Genomic DNA, 8,048 nt, shown 5'->3' with positions numbered 1-8,048 from the left:
GATCATTGCTTGTGTGTTGGGCCAGGGCAAGAGAGTGAACATTTATACTGACAGCCAATATGCCTTTTTGGCCGCGCACACCCATGCTGCTTTATGGAAGGAGAGGGGTTATACAGGCGCTGATGGAAAGTCATTAAAAATGAAGGCTCTTTTGGAGGAGCTCATGGTTGCAATCCAATTGCCAAAGGACCTTGCTATTATCCACTGTAAAGGACATCAAGTGGATGATGGTTTTGTAACTAAGGGCAAACGAGCTGCGGACTATGGGGCTGGGCAGGCAGCTTATCAGCCAGTTGTCATCACTGCCAAGACTTGTCCCCTGGTACCAGTAGAGGATTGTGACACTTTCCCTCCCATATATGATCAAAGAGATCAACTGAGAGATGGAGGGAAATGGATCAATGGATGGTGAGCAGTTGATGATAAAATCCAGCTCCCTACTGCCCTCGAGTGGAAAATTGTACAGCGAACTCATGATGCTTTTCATGGTTCCCTGAAGAAACTTCATTTTTGGCTAAAACAGTGGTATTGCAATCACAACCTGCGAACTCTGACTCAGCAAGCTTCTTCCCAATGTGAGATTTGTCAACAAAATAACCCCTACAGGAGGTAAACCTCTACCTAAGGGGGCCCTTTGTGTTGCTAAATATCCTGGAGAAGCATGGCAAGTAGATTTTACAGAAATGCCAAGGAATGGGGCCAAGAGGAATCTTTTGGTTTTTGTGGACATGTTCACCGGATGGCCAGAAGCTCTACCTACTACCACTCAAAAGGCTTGTGAAGTATCCCAGGTTATTGTTGACCAGATCATCCCAAGGTTTGGACTTCCTAAATCCATTGAGTCTGACAATGGCCACCATTTTGTCTTTCAAGTGGTTCAGGGGGTGTGCAAATTTTTGCATAGAATGAAGGCTATTGCTAAGCACATTGATTTGTGCTTTAGATTGTAAGCCACCCTGAGTCTTCGGAGAAGGGCGGGATATAAATGGGATTAAAAAAAATTTTTTTTGCACATTGGCTGGCACCTTCACTCATCATACAGGCCCCAGGTGTCAGCTCAAGTGGAACGCATGAATAGGACCTTGAAAGGTCACATGGCAAAGTTGTGCCAGGAGACTTCCTTGACTTGGCCCAAGATTTTGCCCATTGTCCTGACTGTGTAAGAGCAACTCCTCGGGGGAAGCTCCAATTATCACCTTTTGAAATGATGTATGGTAGATCTTTTGTTTCCAAATGTGTTATGGGGGTGGATGAAGGTTACAAATGTAATAAATAAAATGTAATAAATAAGGGGAAGGGAATGTTTCTTTGTATTTGCAGAAATTGCCACAGGTGTTGTCTTCTATCTCCCAAAAGGTCAAAGCTGCCTTTCCAGTGATCCCAGACTTGCCTCCTATTATGGAACCTGGAGAGTAGATCCGTGTGAAAGAACTCAACCCCTCAAGCATTGCTGCCAAGTTGTCAGAACCTGTCCAGGTGCTACTCAGCACTTCAACGGCTGTGAAGGTTCCTGGCATAAAGGCGTGGAGTCACTGTTCCTGTATAAAGAAGGTTCCAGCTCCCAACATCCAATGGCAAAGTCAACAGTTGGAGGGTTTGAAACTGCAGTTATCCAGACTCCCTTCAGATGTGCCTTCCTGCGATTTTCTACTGACCTAAAATTCCAAAGTATTTGCCTGTACCCTCTGAAGAGTGGCATATTGGTGACAGTGCAGAAGAAGAAGAAGAAGAAGAAGAAGAAGAAGAAGAAGAAGAAGAAGAAGAAGAAGAAGAAGAAGAAGAAGAAGAAGAAGAAGAAGAAGAAGAAGAAGAAGAAGAAGAAGAAGAAGAAGAAGAAGAAGAAATAATATAATAACAACAACAACAACAACCACCTATTCTATTAATGGACAAACCTATACTGAAGATGATGAGATGCGAGCTGGACGAAGAAGACTGGGACACTCTCCTTGATTGTGAATTTGGTGATTGGGCTTGTCTGGATCCCGGTCACTGGTTCCAGTCAGAATGTGACTAATGATGTCCTTGGTAGGAAACCAAGGAATGTGTTGTGACTCAGGGCCAGCCTGTGGGTCCGACAGCCGGGTCCGATGTATCGGAGGACTCAGATGTGGGGGAGGAGGGAAACGAACCGGCTGATGATGATTTGGAGGCTTTGCAGAGTCCTCAGCCGGGGACCTCTTCTCAGCTGTGCGAGCCCGAGAGTGCGGAGGATGATGACCCACAGCTGGCCCTGTTCAAGGACGCCCGACGCAGGAGGCAGACGAGCAGGGACAAACAAAGAAAGACTATGGGACTCCTCGGGAGGAGGCACAGGGAGACCACGCCCTGAGCTCTCTATAAAAGAAGTGTTTGGGGAGGGGCTGGTTGCTGAAAGCAACTTTTCCGCTTGAGAAGACAAGCTCTTGTGTTTTTGTTAACTGCGTAATTAAATCTTGGCAGAAGCCTTTTAGCCTTGGACGCTTTCCAGACTCTTCTTTTAATTAGGGGTTGCGAGAAGAGGGCTGGTTCAGAACAGTTTGCTTTCAGCCACCCACCCCTTAATACTACGATGGAGCAGCTTCTTGCCGAGAATGCCCAGCTCACCCAGCAACTCACCTTGCTGGCCACTCAGGTGGCACAACTGCAGGCTCAGGTACATGCTGCCCCCCCACCCAGGAGGAAATGTCGGATAGCTATGCCGGATAAATTTGCTGGTAAACCAGAACTGTTTCCTGCCTTCCTGGGACAATGCCAGCTTTATATCAGCGTGAGAGCAGCTGATTTCCCCACTGACCGAGATAAGGTGGGATTCGTGTTGAGCCTTTTGTCGGGAGATGCAGCTCGTTGGGGCACGCCTCTGTTGGCACAGCCTAGCCCTTTGTTGGATAACTTTGGGGGGTTTTGTGACCATATGCGCCTCATGTACGAGGACCCGATTAAGGCGCAGACCGCCACCCGACGTCTGAAAGCTTTGAGGCAGGGTCAGCGCCCCCTACAGGCCTATATCAGCGATTTCCGGCTGCTTAGCCAGGATTCCGCCTGGAATGAGGCTGCGCTCGTGGATGCCTTTCAGGATGGCTTGTCAGAGGAGATGTTGGATGAGCTGGCCCGCGTGGACATTCCCTCAGACCTGAATGGGCTGATCCATCTTTGTCTGCGGATCGATGCCCGGCTGCAGCAGCGTAAGAGTCGCCGTGCCACCCCACAGACCCCTGCCGCCCCTGTTGTGCGTGAGCCCCCAGTCCAGAGGGAGGAGCCAATGGAGCTGGGTGCCGCCAGGTCCCGTCTATCGGTGACGGAAATGGACAGACGACGATCGGAGGGGTTGTGTTTTTACTGTGGGGACCCTGGACATTTGGCTGCTTCTTGCCCGAAGAAGCGTCAGCGGGCGTCAGTGACCAAGCCTGCCCCGAGAAAGTCCCCTGCTTTGCTATCGGGAAACGGCCCGAGCCCGATCTAGACGGTGTGAAAGATCGGGCGACCCACAACGATCACGCCGAGCGACGCCGTTCCGACGGTGCCTGTGAACCTCCACGGCATTTGATTTTGGAGGCACGACTGATCCTTCCTGGCAAGCCAGAGGGGATTCCGGTCCATGCCTTAATTGACTCTGGGGCTACCACTAACTTTATGGATTCGGCCTTTGTGGCCAAATGGGCTGTTCCCCAGTGTCCGGTGGATCCGCCCATGCTTGTGGAGACCATCGATGGTCGAGTGCTCCTGTCCGGGCCTATCACGGCCGCCACGCAACCCGTGTGTATGGCCATCAGTACCCATGTGGAGGCCATTCAGTTTTACGTCACTTCGGATCTGCACTTCCCCGTGGTCTTGGGACTGGCGTGGCTCCGGGCGCATGATCCACAGATCTATTGGTCTCAGAACTTGGTCACCTTCCCAAGTTTGCAGTGCGTGGACCACACCCGCCATATCTGTGCCGGCCAGGTGGAGGGTTCCTCAGGGGTTTCCTTGCCTCCCGTACTGTCCGACTTTGCTGACGTGTTCAGCGAGTCAGAGGCGGACCAATTACCCCCGCACAGGCCCTACGACTGCTCCATTGACCTAGTCCCTGATGCGCCTCTCCCAGTGGGGCGTTTGTACTCCATGTCGGAGCCCGAGTTGGCTGCATTGCGGGACTTCCTGACAAAGAACTTGGCTCGTGGTTTCATCCGGCCCTCGTCCTCGCCAGTGTCTGCGCCCGTGCTCTTCGTCAAAAAGAAGTCGGGCGAGTTACGACTTTGCTGTGACTACCGGAAACTCAATGCCATCACGGTGCGTAACCGCTACCCGCTGCCCCTCATCCCCGAGCTCTTGGACCGACTCCGGGAGGCTAAGATCTTCACGAAACTGGACCTGCGTGGAGCTTACAACCTCGTCAGGGTTCGGCCGGGTGATGAGTGGAAGACGGCGTTTGGTACTCGCTATGGACATTTCGAGTACACGGTGATGCCGTTTGGCCTGACCAACGCCCCCGCTGTGTTTCAGCATTTTATGAACGACATCTTTCGGGATCTGTTGGACCAGTTTGTTGTGATTTACCTGGACGACATCCTGATTTACTCCCCGTCGCGTGAAGCGCATCATCAGCATCTCCGTCAGGTCCTGCAGCGCCTCTGGAAACATCGGCTGTTTGCCAAGTTGGAGAAGTGCCAGTTCTACCAGGTGACCATTGATTTCTTGGGCCACCGCATTTCTCCTGAGGGCATCGCCATGGATCCAAGTAAAGTTGAGTCGTTGCAGAGTTGGCAACCCCCGTGTCGCGTGAAGGATGTTCAGCGACTTCTTGGATTTGCCAACTACTATCGGACATTCATCCCTGGCTTTGCTGCCTTGACAGCCCCCCTCACCCGGCTCCTGCAGAAGAAGACTCGGTTCCAGTGGAACGCCCCCGAACAACAGGCGTTCCAAGCTTTGAAGGACGCCTTCATGAAGGAGCCCATCTTGAAGCATCCTGACCCGCAACGGCCGTTTGTCGTGGAGGCGGACGCCTCCGACATTGCCATTGGGGCCGTGTTACTCCAGGCAGCGATGCCCAACGGTACCCTTTTCCCTTGCGCGTATCACTCTCGGAAATTGAATCCCTCGGAGCGCAACTATACCATCTGGGAGAAGGAGCTGCTGGCCATCAAGGCGGCGTTCGAGGCTTGGAGGCATCATCTGGAGGGGGCGCGGCATCAAATCGAGGTCCGGACGGACCACAAGAATCTGGAAAGCCTGCAGACCGCTCGGAATTTGAACCAACGCCAGATCCGGTGGTCCCTCTTCTTTGCGAGGTTTGACTTCCGGGTGCGGTACATACCAAGCGGGCACAACCAGAGAGCGGATGCTCTGTCCAGGAAGCCCGAGTACACCCGAGTGGAAGACAAGCTTCTGCCCAGGACAGTGATCCCCGTCGAGTCTTTTGCTGCGGTACGGGAGCCGGTGGATATACGGGCTCGGATCCGGGAGGCGCAGCAGCAGGAGGCGTGGGTGGCTCAGCGGAAGGAAGAGGTGGGGCCAGATTCGCCTTGGTCGGTCACGGATGGACTCCTGTATTATCGTGACCGGCTCTATGTTCCAGGAGGGCCACTCAGGGGACTCGTCCTCAGCCAATGTCATGATAACCCGGCTGCGGGGCATTTTGGCCTGTTCAAGACTCTGAACCTGGTCTCCCGTACTTTCTGGTGGCCCCGAGTCCGACACGATGTCCAGTCTTATGTCACCTCCTGCGTCCCATGCAGGCAGGCCAAGTCAGCGACAGGGGCCCCGCCTGGTTTATTGCAGCCGTTGCCAACGCCCAAGAGACCCTGGGGGGCTGTGTCCATGGACTTTCTGACGGATCTACCCCCATCCTCCGGCTTCACGACAGTGTTTGTGGTGGTGGACATGTTGACCAAGATGGCGCACTTCATCCCCTGTCGCGGCTTACCGTCAGCTCGCGCCACTAGTCGCATGTTCATCCAACAGGTGTTCCGGCTGCACGGCCTTCCCGATAGGGTCGTCTCCGATAGGGGGGCCCAGTTTACAGCCCGCTTCTGGCAGGAGTTGATGCGGGCGTTGGACATTAAGGTTTGCCTCTCGTCCGCGCATCATCCTCAGACCGACGGGGGTACCGAGAAGGTCATCGGCATCTTAGAGCAGTATCTGCGCTGCTACGTTAACCTGCAGCAGGACAACTGGGTGGACTATTTGGCCATAGCCGAGTTTGCCTTTAATAACTCGCAACACACCTCCACGCAGATGACACCGTTCTTGGCCAACGTGGGTTATCACCCCAGGTTCTTCCCTCTTTCTCCCGTGGACTCACCGGAGCCGGCAGCGAACGAATTCATGGCGGAGTTACAGGCGATCCATCGGTTGGTGCGACGGCAGCTGGAGAAGGCCAAGGCCGACTACAAGAGGTTCGCCGATCGGTCGAGAAGGGATACGCCTCCACTATCGGTGGGGGATCGGGTCTGGCTGTCCACCAGGAACCTACCATCCACTCGGCCGGCGAGGAAGCTGGACCACCGTTACCTTGGACCGTTCCCAGTCGAGGCCGTCATCAACCCGGTCGCCTATCGTTTAACTCTGCCACGTTCCCTGCGCGTGCACCCCGTCTTCCATCGGTCCTTGTTGGTCCCCGAACAACCGGCCTGTCCACTTCGCCAAGCGGAACCTCCCCCATCAGGAACTCGTGATGGAGGCAGCACCCCCGAGTACGAGGTCGCCAGCATCAGGGATTCCCGCTGGCTGAAAGGTCGCTTCCAGTACCTGATCGAGTGGAAAGGGTACGGGCCGGAGGACTTCACATGGGAAGACGCGACCGCCGTTCATGCCCCTGCGTTGGTGACTGCTTTTCACGAACAGTTCCCATCCCGACCGCATCCGGATCGGCAGACCCGAGGGAAGGGCCCTGCGGTGCGGGATAGTGTTGTGACTCAGGGCCAGCCTGTGGGTCCGACAGCCGGGTCCGATGTATCGGAGGACTCAGATGTGGGGGAGGAGGGAAACGAACCGGCTGATGATGATTTGGAGGCTTTGCAGAGTCCTCAGCCGGGGACCTCTTCTCAGCTGTGCGAGCCCGAGAGTGCGGAGGATGATGACCCACAGCTGGCCCTGTTCAAGGACGCCCGACGCAGGAGGCAGACGAGCAGGGACAAACAAAGAAAGACTATGGGACTCCTCGGGAGGAGGCACAGGGAGACCACGCCCTGAGCTCTCTATAAAAGAAGTGTTTGGGGAGGGGCTGGTTGCTGAAAGCAACTTTTCCGCTTGAGAAGACAAGCTCTTGTGTTTTTGTTAACTGCGTAATTAAATCTTGGCAGAAGCCTTTTAGCCTTGGACGCTTTCCAGACTCTTCTTTTAATTAGGGGTTGCGAGAAGAGGGCTGGTTCAGAACAGAATGTTTCCCTCATTCATCAGGGTACACCACACTGTACCCTTTGTGTTTAAACCACCTATACTATGGAAAAGACCACCCTCACAATGGTTTATCATTCCTTTTATGACTGTAGGGGGAATGTTTCCCAATATAGGCATGGAAATAATTCTTATTCCATGTGCACAGAAGCTCACAAAATAACCTGCTTTAATCCACAGGGGGTGAAGGTAACATCTACTGTGAAAGTTTACCCTTATGTGGGAGGTTCTGATACACGCCCCCTCCTCACTCATCCTGTCGCCTCAAACTGGTCAACGTCACATAAGGTATCAGTTTGTTTTGATGCTTGTGAAGCCATACGGCGAGGCCAGGCTCCATCCCGGACCCTTGGAGTCCTGTGTGGAGATCTTTCATGGGAAAGAAGTTGTCTGGTGCAGAGAAAATACCTATACCAGAAACTGGCTTCCACGTCTTCTGGATATGGTGCTCCCACTTCGGGATATGTTTATTGGTACACTGCATTTAATTCTCTGAGTGAGGGTCCGGGCAAGGGAGGAACCTCTTGGTTTACCATGACCGAGGGAGATGCCTCTACCTCCTGTCGCCCTGGTTCCTGCACCCCTAGATGTTTCCACTTTTCAAACACATCCCCTCGCACAGAGTCATATGGTATTGGCATTGATGGGACAGGATGAGACCCTCATGGATGGATAATTATTCAGACCAC

Source organism: Vipera berus (genome assembly GCF_964194415.1).
Source record: "Vipera berus genome assembly, chromosome: 3".
In the NCBI taxonomy this organism is placed as follows: Eukaryota; Metazoa; Chordata; class Lepidosauria; order Squamata; family Viperidae; genus Vipera; species Vipera berus.
The sequence above is the reverse complement of the archived record's forward strand: the minus strand, read 5'-3'. Positions refer to the sequence as shown.